Source organism: Hyperolius riggenbachi, chromosome 10, assembly GCF_040937935.1.
Source record: "Hyperolius riggenbachi isolate aHypRig1 chromosome 10, aHypRig1.pri, whole genome shotgun sequence".
In the NCBI taxonomy this organism is placed as follows: domain Eukaryota; kingdom Metazoa; phylum Chordata; class Amphibia; order Anura; family Hyperoliidae; genus Hyperolius; species Hyperolius riggenbachi.
In genome coordinates this window covers 292,754,399-292,777,024 of record NC_090655.1, presented here as the reverse complement: position 1 = coordinate 292,777,024, position 22,626 = coordinate 292,754,399, and the positions used below count along the sequence as shown (strand labels likewise).

General features: G+C 45.1%; 1 pseudogene; it reads right to left on the bottom strand.

The window, feature by feature from the left end:
- Positions 1–15,207: 15,207 nt before the first annotated feature.
- LOC137537307 (uncharacterized) overlaps positions 15,208–22,626 on the bottom strand; it is an 83,922-nt pseudogene continuing 76,503 nt past the window's right edge.

The following is a 22,626-nucleotide window of genomic DNA, read 5'->3' as shown; positions in this document are numbered from 1 at the left end:
CATCTCCTAATTTACATTTGGGGTGCAGCACTGAGGCATTGGGGTGTCTATAGCAGTGATTGTAACACATATAACAATAACCTGTCCCCCTCTCCACCCCAGAATTCCTGCATCTCACCTCCAGCCCAAACACCTGTATCCAATCATCTCCTAATTTACATTTGGGGTGCAGCACTGAGGCATTGGGGTGTCTATAGCAGTGACTGTAACACATATAACAATAACCTGTCCCCCTCTCCACCCCAGAATTCCTGCATCTCACCTCCAGCCCAAACACCTGCATCCAATCATCTCCTAATTTACATTTGGGGTGCAGCACTGAGGCATTGGGGTGTCTATAGCAGTGACTGTAACACATATAACAATAACCTGTCCCACTCTCCACCACAGAATTCCTGTATCTCACCCCAACCCCCAACACCTGTATCCAATCATCTCCTAATTTACATTTGGGGTGCAGCACTGAGGCATTGGGGTGTCTATAGCAGTGACTGTAACACATATAACAATAACCTGTCCCCCTCTCCACCCCAGAATTCCTGTATCTCCCCTCCAGCCCCAAACGCCTGTATACAATCATCTCCTTCTAATTTACATTTGGGGTGCAGCACTGAGGCATTGGGGTGTCTATAGCAGTGATTGTAACACATATAACAATAACCTGTCCCCCTCTCCACTCCAGAATTCCTGTATCTCACCTCCAGCCCAAACACCTGTATCCAATCATCTCCTAATTTACATTTGGGGTGCAGCACTGAGGCATTGGGGTGTCTATAGCAGTGACTGTAACACATAACAATAACCTGTCCCCCTCTCCACCCCAGAATTCCTGCATCTCACCTCAACCCCAAACACCTGTATCCAATCATCTCCTAATTTACATTTGGGGTGCAGCACTGAGGCATTGGGGTGTCTATAGCAGTGACTGTAACACATATAACAATAACCTGTCCCCCTCTCCACCCCAGAATTCCTGCATCTCACCTCAACCCCAAACACCTGTATCCAATCATCTCCTAATTTACATTTGGGGTGCAGCACTGAGGCATTGGGGTGTCTATAGCAGTGACTGTAACACATATAACAATAACCTGTCCTCCTCTCCTCCCCAGAATTCCTGTATCTCCCCTCCAGCCCAAACACCTGTATCCAATCATCTCCTAATTTACATTTGGGGTGCAGCACTGAGGCATTGTGGTGTCTATAGCAGTGACTGTAACACATATAACAATAACCTGTCCCCCTCTCCACCCCAGAATTCCTGTATCTCACCTCAACCCCAAACACCTGTATCCAATCATCTCCTAATTTACATTTGGGGTGCAGCACTGAGGCATTGGGGTGTCTATAGCAGTGATTGTAACACATATAACAATAACCTGTCCCCCTCTCCACTCCAGAATTCCTGTATCTCACCTCCAGCCCAAACACCTGTATCCAATCATCTCCTAATTTACATTTGGGGTGCAGCACTGAGGCATTGGGGTGTCTATAGCAGTGACTGTAACACATATAACAATAACCTGTCCCCTTCTCCACCCCAGAATTCCTGTATCACACCTCAACCCCAAACACCTGTATCCAATCATCTCCTAATTTACATTTGGGGTGCAGCACTGAGGCATTGGGGTGTCTATAGCAGTGACTGTAACACATATAACAGTAACCTGTCCCCCTCTCCACCCCAGAATTCCTGTATCTCACCTCAACCCCAAACACCTGTATCCAATCATCTCCTAATTTACATTTGGGGTGCAGCACTGAGGCATTGAGGTGTCTATAGCAGTGACTGTAACACATATAACAATAACCTGTCCCCCTCTCCACCCCAGAATTCCTGTATCTCACCTCCAGCCCAAACACCTGTATCCAATCATCTCCTAATTTACATTTGGGGTGCAGCACTGAGGCATTGGGGTGTCTATAGCAGTGATTGTAACACATATAACAATAACCTGTCCCCCTCTCCACCCCAGAATTCCTGCATCTCACCTCCAGCCCCAAACACCTGTATCCAATCATCTCCTAATTTACATTTGGGGTGCAGCACTGAGGCATTGGGGTGTCTATAGCAGTGACTGTAACACATATAACAATAACCTGTCCCCCTCTCCACCCCAGAATTCCTGTATCTTACCTCCAGCCCAAACACCTGTATCCAATCATCTCCTAATTTACATTTGGGGTGCAGCACTGAGGCATTGGGGTGTCTATAACAGTGATTGTAACATATATAACAATAACCTGTCCCCCTCTCCACCCCAGAATACCTGTATCTCACCTCCAGCCCAAACACCTGTATCCAATCATCTCCTAATTTACATTTGGGGTGCAGCACTGAGGCATTGAGGTGTCTATAGCAGTGACTGTAACACATATAACAATAACCTGTCCCCCTCTCCACCCCAGAATTCCTGTATCTCACCTCCAGCCCAAACACCTGTATCCAATCATCTCCTAATTTACATTTAGGGTGCAGCACTGAGACATTGGGGTGTCTATAGCAGTGACTGTAACACATATAACAATAACCTGTCCCCCTCTCCACCCCAGAATTCCTGTATCTCACCTCCAGCCCAAACACCTGTATCCAATCATCTCCTAATTTACATTTGGGGTGCAGCACTGAGCCATTGGGGTGTCTATAGCAGTGACTGTAACACATATAACAATAACCTGTCCCCCTCTCCACCCCAGAATTCCTGTATCTCACCTCAAGCCAATCACCTGTATCCAATCATCTGCTAATTTACATTTGGGGTGCAGCACTGAGACATTGGGGTGTCTATAGCAGTGACTGTAACACATATAACAATAACCTGTCCCCCTCTCCACCCTAGAATTCCTGTATCTCACCTGCAGCCCAAACACTTGTATCCAATCATCTCCTAATTTACATTTGGGGTGCAGCACTGAGACATTGGGGTGTCTATAGCAGTGACTGTAACACATATAACAGTAACCTGTCCCCCCTCTCCACCCCAGAATTCCTGTATCTCACCTCCAGCCCAAACACCTGTATCCAATCAGCTCCTAATTTACATTTGGGGTGCAGCACTGAGGCATTGGGGTGTCTATAGCAGTAACTGTAACACATATAACAATAACCTGTCCCCCTCTCCACCCCAGAATTCCTGTATCTCACCTCCAGCCCAAACACCTGTATCCAATCAGCTCCTAATTTACATTTGGGGTGCAGCACTGAGGCATTGGGGTGTCTATAGCAGTGACTGTAACACATATAACAATAACCTGCCCCCCTCCCCACCCCAGAATTCCTGCATCTCACCTCAACCCCAAACACCTGTATCCAATCATCTCCTAATTTACATTTGGGGTGCAGCACTGAGGCATTGGGGTGTCTATAGCAGTGACTGTAACACATATAACAATAACCTGTTCCCCTCTCCACCCCAGAATTCCTGTATCTCACCTCCAGCCCAAACACCTGTATCCAATCAGCTCCTAATTTACATTTGGGGTGCAGCACTGAGGCATTGGGGTGTCTATAGCAGTGACTGTAACACACATAACAATAACCTGTCCCCTCTCCACCCCAGAATTCCTGTATCTCACCTCCAGCCCAAACACCTGTATCCAATCATCTCCTAATTTACATTTGGGGTGCAGCACTGAGGCATTGGGGTGTCTATAGCAGTGACTGTAACACATATAACAATAACCTGTCCCCCTCTCCACCACAGAATTCCTGTATCTCACCTCAACCCCAAACACCTGTATCCAATCATCTCCTAATTTACATTTGGGGTGCAGCACTGAGGCATTGAGGTGTCTATAGCAGTGATTGTAACACATATAACAATAACCTGTCCCCCTCTCCACCCCAGAATTCCTGTATCTCACCTCAACCCCAAACACCTGTATCCAATCATCTCCTAATTTACATTTGGGATGCAGCACTGAGACATTGGGGTGTCTATAGTAGTGACTGTAACACATATAACAGTAACCTGTCCCCCTCTCCACCCCAGAATTCCTGTATCTCACCTCCAGCCCAAACACCTGTATCCAATCAGCTCCTAATTTACATTTGGGGTGCAGCACTGAGGCATTGGGGTGTCTATAGCAGTGACTGTAACACATATAACAATAACCTGTCCCCCTCTCCACCCCAGAATTCCTGCATCTCACCTCAACCCCAAACACCTGTATCCAATCATCTCCTAATTTACATTTGGGGTGCAGCACTGAGGCATTGGGGTGTCTATAGCAGTGACTGTAACACATATAACAATAACCTGTCCTCCTCTCCTCCCCAGAATTCCTGTATCTCCCCTCCAGCCCAAACACCTGTATCCAATCATCTCCTAATTTACATTTGGGGTGCAGCACTGAGGCATTGTGGTGTCTATAGCAGTGACTGTAACACATATAACAATAACCTGTCCCCCTCTCCACCCCAGAATTCCTGTATCTCACCTCAACCCCAAACACCTGTATCCAATCATCTCCTAATTTACATTTGGGGTGCAGCACTGAGGCATTGGGGTGTCTATAGCAGTGATTGTAACACATATAACAATAACCTGTCCCCCTCTCCACTCCAGAATTCCTGTATCTCACCTCCAGCCCAAACACCTGTATCCAATCATCTCCTAATTTACATTTGGGGTGCAGCACTGAGGCATTGGGGTGTCTATAGCAGTGACTGTAACACATATAACAATAACCTGTCCCCTTCTCCACCCCAGAATTCCTGTATCACACCTCAACCCCAAACACCTGTATCCAATCATCTCCTAATTTACATTTGGGGTGCAGCACTGAGGCATTGGGGTGTCTATAGCAGTGACTGTAACACATATAACAGTAACCTGTCCCCCTCTCCACCCCAGAATTCCTGTATCTCACCTCAACCCCAAACACCTGTATCCAATCATCTCCTAATTTACATTTGGGGTGCAGCACTGAGGCATTGAGGTGTCTATAGCAGTGACTGTAACACATATAACAATAACCTGTCCCCCTCTCCACCCCAGAATTCCTGTATCTCACCTCCAGCCCAAACACCTGTATCCAATCATCTCCTAATTTACATTTGGGGTGCAGCACTGAGGCATTGGGGTGTCTATAGCAGTGATTGTAACACATATAACAATAACCTGTCCCCCTCTCCACCCCAGAATTCCTGCATCTCACCTCCAGCCCCAAACACCTGTATCCAATCATCTCCTAATTTACATTTGGGGTGCAGCACTGAGGCATTGGGGTGTCTATAGCAGTGACTGTAACACATATAACAATAACCTGTCCCCCTCTCCACCCCAGAATTCCTGTATCTTACCTCCAGCCCAAACACCTGTATCCAATCATCTCCTAATTTACATTTGGGGTGCAGCACTGAGGCATTGGGGTGTCTATAACAGTGATTGTAACATATATAACAATAACCTGTCCCCCTCTCCACCCCAGAATACCTGTATCTCACCTCCAGCCCAAACACCTGTATCCAATCATCTCCTAATTTACATTTGGGGTGCAGCACTGAGGCATTGAGGTGTCTATAGCAGTGACTGTAACACATATAACAATAACCTGTCCCCCTCTCCACCCCAGAATTCCTGTATCTCACCTCCAGCCCAAACACCTGTATCCAATCATCTCCTAATTTACATTTAGGGTGCAGCACTGAGACATTGGGGTGTCTATAGCAGTGACTGTAACACATATAACAATAACCTGTCCCCCTCTCCACCCCAGAATTCCTGTATCTCACCTCCAGCCCAAACACCTGTATCCAATCATCTCCTAATTTACATTTGGGGTGCAGCACTGAGCCATTGGGGTGTCTATAGCAGTGACTGTAACACATATAACAATAACCTGTCCCCCTCTCCACCCCAGAATTCCTGTATCTCACCTCAAGCCAATCACCTGTATCCAATCATCTGCTAATTTACATTTGGGGTGCAGCACTGAGACATTGGGGTGTCTATAGCAGTGACTGTAACACATATAACAATAACCTGTCCCCCTCTCCACCCTAGAATTCCTGTATCTCACCTGCAGCCCAAACACTTGTATCCAATCATCTCCTAATTTACATTTGGGGTGCAGCACTGAGACATTGGGGTGTCTATAGCAGTGACTGTAACACATATAACAGTAACCTGTCCCCCCTCTCCACCCCAGAATTCCTGTATCTCACCTCCAGCCCAAACACCTGTATCCAATCAGCTCCTAATTTACATTTGGGGTGCAGCACTGAGGCATTGGGGTGTCTATAGCAGTAACTGTAACACATATAACAATAACCTGTCCCCCTCTCCACCCCAGAATTCCTGTATCTCACCTCCAGCCCAAACACCTGTATCCAATCAGCTCCTAATTTACATTTGGGGTGCAGCACTGAGGCATTGGGGTGTCTATAGCAGTGACTGTAACACATATAACAATAACCTGCCCCCCTCCCCACCCCAGAATTCCTGCATCTCACCTCAACCCCAAACACCTGTATCCAATCATCTCCTAATTTACATTTGGGGTGCAGCACTGAGGCATTGGGGTGTCTATAGCAGTGACTGTAACACATATAACAATAACCTGTTCCCCTCTCCACCCCAGAATTCCTGTATCTCACCTCCAGCCCAAACACCTGTATCCAATCAGCTCCTAATTTACATTTGGGGTGCAGCACTGAGGCATTGGGGTGTCTATAGCAGTGACTGTAACACACATAACAATAACCTGTCCCCTCTCCACCCCAGAATTCCTGTATCTCACCTCCAGCCCAAACACCTGTATCCAATCATCTCCTAATTTACATTTGGGGTGCAGCACTGAGGCATTGGGGTGTCTATAGCAGTGACTGTAACACATATAACAATAACCTGTCCCCCTCTCCACCACAGAATTCCTGTATCTCACCTCAACCCCAAACACCTGTATCCAATCATCTCCTAATTTACATTTGGGGTGCAGCACTGAGGCATTGAGGTGTCTATAGCAGTGATTGTAACACATATAACAATAACCTGTCCCCCTCTCCACCCCAGAATTCCTGTATCTCACCTCAACCCCAAACACCTGTATCCAATCATCTCCTAATTTACATTTGGGATGCAGCACTGAGACATTGGGGTGTCTATAGTAGTGACTGTAACACATATAACAGTAACCTGTCCCCCTCTCCACCCCAGAATTCCTGTATCTCACCTCCAGCCCAAACACCTGTATCCAATCAGCTCCTAATTTACATTTGGGGTGCAGCACTGAGGCATTGGGGTGTCTATAGCAGTGACTGTAACACATATAACAATAACCTGTCCCCCTCTCCACCCCAGAATTCCTGTATCTCACCTCCAGCCCAAACACCTGTATCCAATCAGCTCCTAATTTACATTTGGGGTGCAGCACTGAGGCATTGGGGTGTCTATAGCAGTGACTGTAACACATATAACAATAATCTGTCCCCCTCTCCTCCCCAGAGTTCCTGTATCTTACCTCCAGCCCAAACACCTGTATCCAATCATCTCCTAATTTACATTTGGGGTGCAGCACTGAGGCATTGGGGTGTCTATAGCAGTGATTGTAACACATATAACAATAACCTGTCCCCCTCTCCTCCCCAGAGTTCCTGTATCTTACCTCCAGCCCAAACACCTGTATCCAATCATCTCCTAATTTACATTTGGGGTGCAGCACTGAGGCATTGAGGTGTCTATAGCAGTGACTGTAACACATATAACAATAACCTGTCCCCTTCTCCACCCCAGAATTCCTGTATCTCACCTCAACCCCAAACACCTGTATCCAATCATCTCCTAATTTACATTTGGGGTGCAGCACTGAGGCATTGAGGTGTCTATAGCAGTGACTGTAACACATATAACAATAACCTGTCCCCCTCTCCACCCCAGAATTCCTGTATCTCACCTCCAGCCCAGACACCTGTATCCAATCATCTCCTAATTTACATTTGGGGTGCAGCACTGAGGCATTGGGGTGTCTATAGCAGTGACTGTAACACATATAACAATAACCTGTCCCCCTCTCCACCCCAGAATTCCTGTATCTCACCTCAACCCCAAACACCTGTATCCAATCATCTCCTAATTTACATTTGGGGTGCAGCACTGAGACATTGGGGTGTCTATAGCAGTGACTGTAACACATATAACTGTAACCTGTCCCCCTCTCCACCCCAGAATTCCTGTATCTCACCTCCAGCCCAATCACCTGTATCCAATCATCTCCTAATTTACATTTGGGGTGCAGCACTGAGGCATTGGGGTGTCTATAGCAGTGACTGTAACACATATAACAATAACCTGTCCCCCTCTCCACCCCAGAATTCCTGTATCTCCCCTCCAGCCCAAACACCTGTATCCAATCATCTCCTAATTTACATTTGGGGTGCAGCACTGAGGCATTGAGGTGTCTATAGCAGTGACTGTAACACATATAACAATAACCTGTCCCCCTCCCCACCCCAGAATTCCTGTATCTCACCTCCAGCCCAAACACCTGTATTCAATCATCTCCTAATTTACATGTGGGGTGCAGCACTGAGGCATTGGGGTGTCTATAGCAGTGACTGTAACACATATAACAATAACCTGTCCCCCTCTCCTCCCCAGAGTTCCTGTATCTTACCTCCAGCCCAAACACCTGTATCCAATCATCTCCTAATTTACATTTGGGGTGCAGCCCTGAGGTATTGGGGTGTCTATAGCAGTGACTGTAACACATATAACAATAACCTGTCCCCCTCTCCACCCCAGAATTCCTGTATCTCACCTCAACCCCAAACACCTGTATCCAATCATCTCCTAATTTACATTTGGGGTGCAGCACTGAGACATTGGGGTGTCTATAGCAGTGACTGTAACACATATAACAGTAACCTGTCCCCCTCTCCACCCCAGAATTCCTGTATCTCACCTCCAGCCCAAACACATGTATCCAATCAGCTCCTAATTTACATTTGGGGTGCAGCACTGAGGCATTGGGGTGTCTATAGCAGTGACTGTAACACATATAACAATAACCTGTCCCCCTCTCCACCCCAGAATTCCTGTATCTCACCTCCAGCCCAAACACCTGTATCCAATCAGCTCCTAATTTACATTTGGGGTGCAGCACTGAGGCATTGGGGTGTCTATAGCTGTGGTTGTAACACATATAACAATAACCTGTCCCCCTCTCCACCCCAGAATTCCTGTATCTCACCTCCAGCCCAAACACCTGTATTCAATCATCTCCTTCTAATTTACATTTGGGGTGCAGCACTGAGGCATTGGGGTGTCTATAGCAGTGACTGTAACACATATAACAATAACCTGTCCCCCTCTCCACCCCAGAATTCCTGTATCTCACCTCCAGCCCAAACACCTGTATCCAATCATCTCCTAATTTACATTTGGGGTGCAGCACTGAGGCATTGGGGTGTCTATAGCAGTGACTGTAACACATATAACAATAACCTGTCAGCCTCTCCCCCCAGAATTCCTGTATCTCACCTCAATCCCAAACACCTGTATCCAATCATCTCCTAATTTACATTTGGGGTGCAGCACTGAGGCATTGGGGTGTCTATAGCAGTGATTGTAACACATATAACAATAACCTGTCCCCCTCTCCACCCCAGAATTCCTACATCTCACCTCAACCCCAAACACCTGTATCCAATCAACTCCTAATTTACATTTGGGGTGCAGCACTGAGGCATTGGGGTGTTTATAGCAGTGACTGTAACACATATAACAGTAACCTGTCACCCTCTCCACCCCAGAATTCCTGCATCTCACCTCAACCCCAAACACCTGTATCCAATCATCTAATTTACATTTGGGGTGCAGCACTGAGGCATTGGGGTGTCTATAGCAGTGACTGTAAAACATATAACAATAACCTGTCCCCCTCTCCACCCCAGAAATCCTGTATCTCACCTCAACCCCAAAAACCTGTATCCAATCATCTCCTATTTTACATTTGGGGGGCAGCACTGAGACATTGGGGTGACTATAGCATGTGATTGTAACACATATAACAATATCCTGTCCCCTCTCCACCCCAGAATTCCTGTATCCCACCTCCAGCCCAAACACCTGTATCCAATCATCTAATTTATATTTGGGGTGCAGCACTGAGGCATTGGGGTGTCTATAGCAGTGATTGTAACACATATAACAATAACCTGTCCCCTCTCCACCCCAGAATTTCTGTATCTCTCCTCAACCCCAAACACCTGTATCCAATCATCTCCTTCTAATTTACATTTGGGGTGCAGCACTGAGGCATTTGAGTTACATAGTTACATAGTTATTTTGGTTGAAAAAAGACATACGTCCATCGAGTTCAACCAGTACAAAGTACAACTCCAGCCTGCTCCCTCACATATCCCTGTTGATCCAGAGAAAGGCGAAAAAAACCCTTACAAGGCATGGTCCAATTAGCCCCAAGAGGGAAAAATTCCTTCCCGACTCCAGATGGCAATCAGATAAAATCCCTGGATCAACATCATTAGGCATTACCTAGTAATTGTAGCCATGGATGTGTTTCAACGCAAGGAAAGCATCTAAGCCCCCTTTAAATGCAGGTATAGAGTTTGCCATAACGACTTCCTGTGGCAATGCATTCCACATCTTAATCACTCTAACTGTAAAGAACCCTTTCCTAAATAAATGGCTAAAACGTTTTTCCTCCATGCGCAGATCATGTCCTCTAGTCCTTTGAGAAGGCCTAGGGACAAAAAGCTCATCCGCCAAGCTATTATATTGCCCTCTGATGTATTTATACATGTTAATTAGATCCCCTCTAAGGCGTCTTTTCTCTAGACTAAATAAACCCAGTTTATCTAACCTTTCTTGGTAAGGGAGACCTTCCATCCCACGTATCAATTTTGTTGCTCGTCTCTGCACCTGCTCTAAAACTGCAATATCTTTTTTGTAATGTGGTGCCCAGAACTGAATTCCATATTCCAGATGTGGCCTTACTAGAGAGTTAAACAGGGGCAATATTATGCTAGCATCTCGAGTTTTTATTTCCCTTTTAATGCATCCCAAAATTTTGTTAGCTTCAGCTGCAGCGGCTTGGCATTGAGTACGATTATTTAACTTGTTGTCGATGAGTACTCCGAAGTCCTTCTCCAAGTTTGATGTCCCCAACTGTATCCCATTTATTTTGTATGGTGCTAGACCATTGGTACGACCAAAATGCATGACTTTACATTTGTCAACATTGAATTTCATCTGCCATGTATGTGCCCATATAGCCATCCTATCCAGATCCTGTTGCAATATGACACTATCTTCCTGAGAGTTGATGATTCTGCACAATTTTGTATCATCTGCAGAAATAGCAACATTGCTCACTACTGCATCTACTAGGTCATTAATAAATAAATTGAAGAGCACTGGACCCAGTACAGACCCCTGTGGGACCCCACTGCTAACAGTCTCCCATTTTGAGTACAATCCATTGACCACAACTCTTTGTTTTCTGTCCATTAGCCAGTTCCCTATCCATGAACACAGACTCTTCCCCAGTCCTTGCATCCTCAACTTTTGCACCAGACTTCTGTGGGGAACAGTGTCGAAGGCCTTTGCAAAGTCCAAGTATATCACATCTACAGCATTCCCAATATCCACATTAGCATTCACTACCTCATAAAAGCTGAGCATGTTAGTCAAACAGGACCTGTCTTTAGTAAACCCATGTTGATGCTGAGAAATAAGATTATTTTCTACTATGAAGTCATGTATAGTATCTCTTAGTAACCCCTCAAATAGTTTGCATACAACTGATGTTAAGCTTACAGGTCTATAATTTCCTGGATCTGATTTTTTGCCCTTCTTTAATAATGGGAAAACGTGGGCTGTACGCCAATCCACTGGGACTCTGCCAGTTGCAAGAGAGTCACAAAAGATAAGATAAAGGGGTTTATCTATAACTGAACTTAATTCCCTTAGGACCCGAGGATGCATGCCATCCGGGCCAGGTGCCTTGTCTATTTTTAATTTATTTAGTCTTGCCTTCACTTCTTCCTGCATTAAGTATTTAATATTACAGTTAGAAGATTGGGACTCTTCCGCCTCTGTAATTTGCAACAGTGCTGTTTCCTTTGTGAAGACAGAAGCAAAGAAAGCATTTAATAACTCTGCCTTACCTTGGTCATCCACCATTGAGTTCCCACCCTCATCCTTTAGGAGTCCTATACAGTCAACCTTTCTTTTTTTAGAGTTAATGTACTTGTAAAACTTTTTTGGGTTAGATTTGATATCCCTAGCGATTTGATTTTCAGCTTCGATCTTTGCCTGCCTATTTTCTTTTTTACAATTTTTATTGCACTCCTTATAATTGCTGAGTGCAGCCTCGGTCCCCTCCTGTTTTAGGACCTTATAGGCATTCTATTTCCTCTTCATTTTATCCCTAACCTTTCTATTCATCCATAGAGGCCTTTTTTTATTGCTGGACATTTTGTTTCCATATGGGATATACATACTACAATATTGATTGAGTATAAGTTTAAAAGCTTGCCATTTCCCTTCAGTGTCTTCCCCTTGTAGTACATTATCCCAGTTCACCAAACTTAGTGCCTGCCTAATTTGATTGAACTTTGCTTTTCTAAAATTCATAGTTTTAGTGGTCCCGCTGCCCCGTGGCCTATCAGTCACCAGATCAAACGTTATCATGTTGTGATCACTATTTCCCAAATGTTCTTGAACCTGCACATTTGATACATTATCTGGTCTATTAGAAATGATCAGATCCAGTAACGCATTCCCCCTAGTTGGTTCAGTTACCATTTGAGTCAAGTAATTGTCCTGTAGTGCTGCCAGAAATCTGCTGCTTTTACCAGAATGGGTAGCCTCAATACCCCAGTCAATGTCTGGAAAGTTGAAGTCGCCCATAATTATGACCTCATTTTTACTTGCAGCTTTTTCAATCTGCTGTAGTAATCGCAGTTCTGCAGCTTCATTAATATGAGGTGGTCTGTAGCATACCCCAATAAGCAATTGGCAACTTTTATTTCCACCATGAATATTTACCCAAACGGACTCCACATCTTCGCAATCTTCCTCCATCTCATCGTTGAGGACAGCTGTAAGAGAATTCTTGACAAACCCCTCCACCTTTTTTCCCTGCTCTATCCCTCCTAAACACATTGTATCCTTTTAAATTAGCTATCCAGTCATGGCTTTCATCCATCCATGTCTCGGTTATTCCCACAAGGTCATTGCCTTTGTCATTCAGAATGAACTCTAGTTCGTCTATTTTATTTGCAAGGCTCCGAGCATTGGTTACCATGCACTTTATATTTTACCACCACATTTACCAATTTTGTTTACATGTAATGGGCTACTTGAAGCTTTACCAACCTCCTTAATCTTTACACTGTCCCCACCCCCCTCTCCACCCCCCATAATGTTAGGCTCCCACTGTCTTTTTACCTTATCTTGTCTACATATTGAGACTTTATCCTCCCGCCTCCCCCCAGATCCTAGTTTAAAATCTCCTCCAACCGTTTAGCCATCTTCTCCCCCAATGCAGCTGCACCCTCCCCATTAAGGTGCAGCCCATCACTGCTGTAGAACCTGTAGCCGAATGCAAAGTCTGCCCCGTTCTCCAGGAACCCAAACCCTTCCTTCCTACACCAATTTCTCAGCCACTTAATTAACTCCCTAAGCTCCCTCTGTCTCTCAGATGTAGCACGTGGCACTGGCAGTATTTTAGAGAACACCACCTTGGAGGTCCTTGCTTTAAGTTTATCTCCAAGTATCTGAAAATCATTTTTGAAGACCTTCCATCTCCCACTAACTTTGTCATTAGTGCCAATGTGTACCATGACAGCTGGGTCTTCCCCAGCCCCACCCAATAATCTGTCAATTATTTCCGCTACATGCCGAACCCGAGCACCCGGGAGTGTCTATAGCAGTGACTGTAACACATATAACAATAACCTGTCCCCCTCTCCTCCCCAGAATTCCTGTATCTCACCTCAACCCCAAACACCTGTATCCAATCATCTCCTTCTAATTTACATTTGGGGTGCAGCACTGAGGCATTGGGGTGTCTATAACAGTGACTGTAACACATATAACAATAACCTGCCCCCCTCTCCACCCCAGAATTCCTGTATCTCCCCTCCAGCCCAAACACCTGTATCTAATCTTCTCCTAATTTACATTTGGGGTGCAGCACTGAGGCATTGGGGTGTCTATAGCAGTGACTGTAACACATATAACAATAACCTGTCCCCCTCTCCACCCCAGAATTCCTGCATCCCACCTCCAGCCCAAACACCTGTATCCAATCATCTCCTAATTTACATCTGGGGTGCAGCACTGAGGCATTGGGGTGTCTATAGCAGTGACTGTAACACATATAACAATAACCTGTCCCCCTCTCCACCCCAGAATTCCTGTATCTCACCTGTACCTCAAACACCTGTATCCAATCATCTCCTAATTTACATTTGGGGTGCAGCACTGAGGCATTGGGGTGTCTATAGCAGTGACTGTAACACATATAACAATAACCTGTCCTCCTCTCCACCCCAGAATTCCTGTATCTCACCTCAACCCCAAACACCTGTATCCAATCATCTCCTAATTTACATTTGGGGTGCAGCACTGAGGCATTGGGGTGTCTATAGCAGCGACTGTAACACATATAACAATAACCTGTTCCCCTCTCCACCCCAGAATTCCTGTATCTCACCTGCAGCCCAAACACCTGTATCCAATCATCTCCTAATTTACATTTGGGGTGCAGCACTGAGGCATTGGGGTGTCTATAGCAGCGACTGTAACACATATAACAATAACCTGTTCCCCTCTCCACCCCAGAATTCCTGTATCTCACCTCAACCCCAAACACCTGTATCCAATAATCTCCTTTTAATTTACATTTGGGGTGCAGAACTGAGGCATTGGGGTGTATCTGCACTATTTGTGCTGGAGTGTAATATGATCAGCTCCCAACAAAGTGAAATAATTCGATTTTCAGCACTCTCTTGAGATCAGCAGTGATTGTTCAGCTAAATAAAAGTGTTTTGTTTTTTATTTACTTTTCAGGAGAGCCGTGGCTGTATGTAACAGCAGATCCTGCCTCATTTGCATAGATAAAGCACCTGGTTTATTAACTCCCTTCAATGGAAATATATAAAGTGAAAACAGGCAAGTTGTACCTAGACTTAGTATGTAGCCATGTTTATCTCCTCCTGACACCTCAGTTCAGGGAGTTTAATGCTTTACAAACCAATGCAGTGAGCAGTATGAGAGAGTCCTCGGGATTCTGGGTAAATATGCTGCCATGTGCATCTAGCAAGAGATAATAGGAACACTGATGGCCAAACCATTTCCCACACTCAGTGCAGTAATAGAGCTTCTCCCCAGTGATGAGAGAGGGATAAGCGGAACTGAACAAGCCTGTTATTGGCTGCTGCACCCCCCCCCCCTACTGCCTGCTATGCTGGGGAGATGGAGAGCTGTGTGCTGTGGCCACTTCAGGTTCACTAGAGGCAAAGCTGTTTCACTGAGCCTTACTTACCACCAGTGTGAGATCTCTCATGTCTGGTAAGATGTGATTTCCTTCCAAAACATTTCCCACACTCAGCACATGAATATGGCTTCTCACCAGTGTGAGATTTTTCATGTATGACAAGGTATGATTTCTGTGCAAAACATTTCCCACACTCAGCACATGAATAGGGCTTTACACCAGTGTGAGATCTCTCATGTATGGCAAGCTTTGATTTCTGTATAAAACATTTCCCACACTCAGCACATGAATAGGGCTTCTCACCAGTGTGAGATCTCTCATGTATGGCAAGCTTTAGTTTCTGTATAAAACATTTCCCACACTCAGCACATGAATAGGGCTTCTCACCAGTGTGAGATCTCTCATGCATGGCAAGCTTTGATTTCTGTATAAAACATTTCCCACACTCAGCACATGAATAGGGCTTCTCACCAGTGTGAGATCTCTCATGTATGACAAGCTGTGATTTCTGTATAAAACATTTCCCACACTCAGCACATGAATAGGGCTTCTCACCAGTGTGAGATTTTTCATGTATGACAAGGTATGATTTCTGTGCAAAACATTTCCCACACTCAGCACATGAATAGGGCTTTACACCAGTGTGAGATCTCTCATGTATGGCAAGCTTTGATTTCTGTATAAAACATTTCCCACACTCAGCACATGAATAGGGCTTCTCACCAGTGTGAGATCTCTCATGTATGGCAAGCTTTAGTTTCTGTATAAAACATTTCCCACACTCAGCACATGAATAGGGCTTCTCACCAGTGTGAGATCTCTCATGTATGACAAGCTGTGATTTCCATATAAAACATTTCCCACACTCAGCACATGCATAGGGCTTCTCACCAGTGTGAGATCTCTCATGTATGGCAAGCTTTAGTTTCTGTATAAAACATTTCCCACACTCAGCACATGAATAGGGCTTCTCACCAGTGTGAGATCTCTCATGTATGACAAGATGTGATTTCTCTATAAAACATTTCCCACAATCAGCACATGAATAGGGCTTCTCACCAGTGTGAGATCTCTCATGTCTGGCAAGATGTGATTTACACAAAAAACATTTCCCACACTCAGAACATGAATAGGGCTTCTCACCAGTGTGAGATCTCTCATGTATGACAAGCTGTGATTTACGCTTAAAACATTTCCCACACTCAGCACATGAATAGGGCTTCTCACCAGAGTGAGATCTCTCATGAATGACAAGATGTGATTTATGTGCAAAACATTTCCCACACTCAGCACATGAATAGGGCTTCTCACCTGTGTGAGATCTCTCATGTCTGACAAGAGATGATTTAAGAGGAAAACATTTCCCACACTCAGCACATGAATAGGGCTTCTCACCAGTGTGAGATCTCTCATGCATGGCAAGCTGTGATTTACGCTTAAAACATTTCCCACACTCAGCACATGAATAGGGCTTCTCACCAGTGTGAGATCTCTCATGTATGACAAGCTGTGATTTCTGTATAAAACATTTCCCACACTCAGCACATGAATAGGGTTTCTCACCAGTGTGAGTTCTCTCATGGCTGACAACAAGTGATTTAAGTGCAAAGCATTTCCCACACTCGGTACATGAATAGGGCTTCTCACCAGTGTGAGATCTCTCATGTATGACAAGCTGTGATTTCTGTATAAAACATTTTCCACACTCAGCACATGAATAGGGCTTCTCACCAGTGTGAGATCTCTCATGTATGACAAGCTGTGATTTCTGTATAAAACATTTCCCACACTCAGCACATGAATAGGGCTTCTCACCAGTGTGAGATTTTTCATGTATGACAAGGTATGATTTCTGTGCAAAACATTTCCCACACTCAGCACATGAATAGGGCTTTACACCAGTGTGAGATCTCTCATGTATGGCAAGCTTTGATTTCTGTATAAAACATTTCCCACACTCAGCACATGAATAGGGCTTCTCACCAGTGTGAGATCTCTCATGTATGGCAAGCTTTAGTTTCTGTATAAAACATTTCCCACACTCAGCACATGAATAGGGCTTCTCACCAGTGTGAGATCTCTCATGTATGACAAGCTGTGATTTCCATATAAAACATTTCCCACACTCAGCACATGAATAGGGCTTCTCACCAGTGTGAGATCTCTCATGTATGGCAAGCTTTAGTTTCTGTATAAAACATTTCCCACACTCAGCACATGAATAGGGCTTCTCACCAGTGTGAGATCTCTCATGTATGGCAAGCTGTGATTTCTGTATAAAACATTTCCCACAATCAGCACATGAATAGGGCTTCTCACCAGTGTGAGATCTCTCATGTCTGGCAAGATGTGATTTACACAAAAAACATTTCCCACACTCAGAACATGAATAGGGCTTCTCACCAGTGTGAGATCTCTCATGTATGACAAGCTGTGATTTACGCTTAAAACATTTCCCACACTCAGCACATGAATAGGGCTTCTCACCAGTGTGAGATCTCTCATGTATGACAAGCTGTGATTTACGCTTAAAACATTTCCCACACTCAGCACATTAATAGGGCTTCTCACCAGAGTGAGATCTCTCATGAATGACAAGATGTGATTTATGTGCAAAACATTTCCCACACTCAGCACATGAATAGGGCTTCTCACCTGTGTGAGATCTCTCATGTCTGACAAGAGATGATTTAAGAGGAAAACATTTCCCACACTCAGCACATGAATAGGGCTTCTCACCAGTGTGAGATCTCTCATGCATGGCAAGCTGTGATTTACGCTTAAAACATTTCCCACACTCAGCACATGAATAGGGCTTCTCACCAGTGTGAGATCTCTCATGTATGACAAGCTGTGATTTCTGTATAAAACATTTCCCACACTCAGCACATGAATAGGGTTTCTCACCAGTGTGAGTTCTCTCATGGCTGACAACAAGTGATTTAAGTGCAAAGCATTTCCCACACTCGGTACATGAATAGGGCTTGTCACCAGTGTGAGATCTCTCATGTATGACAAGCTGTGATTTCTGTATAAAACATTTCCCACACTCAGCACATGAATAGGGCTTCTCACCAGTGTGAGATCTCTCATGCATGGCAAGCTTTGATTTCTGTATAAAACATTTCCCACACTCAGCACATGAATAGGGCTTCTCACCAGTGTGAGATCTCTCATGTATGACAAGCTGTGATTTCTGTATAAAACATTTCCCACACTCAGCACATGAATAGGGCTTCTCACCAGTGTGAGATTTTTCATGTATGACAAGGTATGATTTCTGTGCAAAACATTTCCCACACTCAGCACATGAATAGGGCTTTACACCAGTGTGAGATCTCTCATGTATGGCAAGCTTTGATTTCTGTATAAAACATTTCCCACACTCAGCACATGAATAGGGCTTCTCACCAGTGTGAGATCTCTCATGTATGGCAAGCTTTAGTTTCTGTATAAAACATTTCCCACACTCAGCACATGAATAGGGCTTCTCACCAGTGTGAGATCTCTCATGTATGACAAGCTGTGATTTCCATATAAAACATTTCCCACACTCAGCACATGAATAGGGCTTCTCACCAGTGTGAGATCTCTCATGTATGGCAAGCTTTAGTTTCTGTATAAAACATTTCCCACACTCAGCACATGAATAGGGCTTCTCACCAGTGTGAGATCTCTCATGTATGGCAAGCTGTGATTTCTGTATAAAACATTTCCCACAATCAGCACATGAATAGGGCTTCTCACCAGTGTGAGATCTCTCATGTATGACAAGATGTGATTTACGCTTAAAACATTTCCCACACTCAGCACATGAATAGGGCTTCTCACCAGTGTGAGATCTCTCATGTATGACAAGCTGTGATTTACGCTTAAAACATTTCCCACACTCAGCACATGAATAGGGCTTCTCACCAGTGTGAGATCTCTCATGTATGACAAGCTGTGATTTACGCTTAAAACATTTCCCACACTCAGCACATGAATAGGGCTTCTCACCAGAGTGAGATCTCTCATGAATGACAAGATGTGATTTATGTGCAAAACATTTCCCACACTCAGCACATGAATAGGGCTTCTCACCTGTGTGAGATCTCTCATGTCTGACAAGAGATGATTTAAGAGGAAAACATTTCCCACACTCAGCACATGAATAGGGCTTCTCACCAGTGTGAGATCTCTCATGCATGGCAAGCTGTGATTTACGCTTAAAACATTTCCCACACTCAGCACATGAATAGGGCTTCTCACCAGTGTGAGATCTCTCATGTATGACAAGCTGTGATTTCTGTATAAAACATTTCCCACACTCAGCACATGAATAGGGCTTCTCACCAGTGTGATATCTCTCATGTCTGACAAGAGTTGATTTAGATGCAAAACACTTCCCACACTCAGCACATGAATATGGCTTCTCTCCAGTGTGAGATCTTTCATGACTGACAAGCTCCGATTTCCATACAAAACATTTCCCACACTCAGCACATGTATAGGGGTTTTCACCAGTGTGACAACTTTCATGTTTGACAAGTCCTGATTTCCTTACAAAACATTTCCCACACTCAGCACATGAATAGGGCTTCTCTCCAGTGTGAGATCTCTCGTGTATGACAAGATGTGATTTCCATACAAAACATTTCCCACACTCAGCACATGAATTTGGCTTCTCTCCAGTGTGAGATCTTTCATGTCTGACAAGCTGTGATTTCCGCACAAAACATTTCCCACATGTGGAACAGGAATAAGACCCTCCAGCAGGGGGAGAGCTGTGCTGGGTATGAGGCCCCTCGGAGTTACAGAGGTGAGGGGAGTCTGGGGGAATATTTGGGGTCACCAGGATATCTGCAGGAGACTCTTGTCCAATGACATCATCCGTTGTACAGTCTGTGGATACAGAGAGACGAGTCTCTGAGAGGTTCCTGATGCCGGGACTCCACTCTGCAAATAGAGAAAAATCATCACTTCCTGTTACAGAATTCTGGGGGGAGGAGCAATTATCCTGAAAGGAGTTGCGAGGTGAAATCTGTATATGTAGTTTTCCTTTCCGCTTCTTCCAGTCCTAGAACTCTCTGTGTCCCTCACCGCAGCTGCCGTCCACAGCTTCCCGCTGCCAGCCTGTAATGGCTTCTGCTCATGCACAGGCCGGCCACAATCATGCTCACATCGCTGGGAGTGTTGTGCACAAGCGCAGAACTATGATAGGTCAGTGACCGATTACACGCTGATAGCGCAGCTGCGACGACAGAGACTTCTAGGGCTGGAAAAAGCTCCAGGTAAGTAAAACTGCATATACAGATTTCACCTCACAACTTCTAGAGAAGAGTATTCTTATGTCTATGTGTGAATACAACCATTATCATTGCAGTAATGCATCACGTTACCACACATAGCTTGTAAGCAGGTAAATAAGGAGGAGGCAGATAATAAGAGGGTAGAAGTAAGGGGGGGGGGGTAAGGAGAAGGTCTCCAATATCCCAATAATGCATCACGTTACCACACATAGCTTGTAAGCAGGTAAATAAGGAGGAGTCAGATAATAAGAGGGTAGAAGTAAGGGGGGGGGTAAGGAGAAGGAAGGAGAATGTCTCCAATATCCCAATAATGCATCACGTTACCACACATAGCCTGTAAGCAGGTAAATAAGGAGGAGGCAGATAATAAGAGGGTAGAAGTAAGGGGGGGGGGTAAGGAGAAGGTCTCCAATATCCCAATAATGCATCATGTTACCACACATAGCCTGTAAGCAGGTAAATAAGGAGGAGGCAGATAATAAGAGGGTAGAAGTAAGGGGGGGGGGGTAAGGAGAAGGAAGGAGAATGTCTCCAATATCCCAATAATGCATCATGTTACCACACATAGCCTGTAAGCAGGTAAATAAGGAGGAGGCAGATAATAAAAGGGTAGAAGTAATGGGGGAAGGGGGGTAAAGAGAAGGAAGGAGAATGTTTCCAATCTCGTCCTTACACATCAGCTCCCTGCAGAGGGCAGCATATAGGTCTTTATTAGAAATGACAGTGACATGTTACTTGCATCTTATCCAGTCATCAGGAGCAGAGTGCACAGTGCTGTCCCAGGGGGCCCAGATTCTATCAAAGCATTGTGGGGCAATTACAGCTCTTGTAGGTGATGCGGTATCATGGTCAGTAATGATCTCCGGATTTCATCCTCCTAATTAGTGCAGCTGATGTGGCGGGTGAGTGCGGGGGGGGGGGGGGAGGGGTTAAACTTACCCAGCAGCCATCTTCTTTAACCCATCCCACGCTGCGTTCCGAGCCGCATCACGTGACTACTACACTTCCTCCTTAAACCTGGAAGGAGGAAGTGTGTGTAGTCACGTGACCAAGGCTTGGAACGCAGCGTGGGACGGGTTAAAAAGCATGGCTGCTGGGTAATAGGCCAAGAAAGGATACTCTATCAAAAGTAACCAAACTTCTGTCAAAATCCCACTCCTTAGTCCCGGGGCTGGGTTACCATAATCTTTAACAATTGCTGATTGAGGTGCTCTATACCCTGGCTCATCCATCCTTTGTACTCTGTACTTGGCCTGAGGAAGCGGGATCAGACGTGCGAAACATGTTGCCTGTGCTTTAATATATTCTTTACATATGTGACTGTTGTTACTGAGGTAATCCAACTCCTCCTTTTTCAATTTCAGTGTTTTAACTGGGTTTTATAAACCTTTGGACACCTCTTCTCCTTCATTGTGTTGTTGACCTCACACCCCCAACCCACCCACCCCCCCCCCCGCTGGATCCAGCGCGGGAGACTTGGGCGCAGCAGCGCAGGAGACTTCGGCGCAGCCGGCGCCACCATAGGCCGTAGTTGGAACTACGGCTACAGCAGGCACAGGGAGTAACGTCAGCGCCGTCAGAAGACGGAGCCGAAGTTGCTTTTAAAACAATAATTCGGCTTCCAGCAATTGCTGGAAGCCAAATTATATCATTCCCCCACTATCCATGGCGGCCTGGAGGGGGAATAGTAATTAACACGGCCCGGACTTGTGCGGCAGCAGGATCAGCCATATGCCGGCTGTATCCTGCACCCAAGTCTTCCGCGCCGTTCTCTCTTGTACGCCCCCACTCTTGAGGTCTGGAGGGGTATTGTCTTAGCCCCATATGGTTCACACCATTACGCAGGCTACATATCATTTTTCCTCAA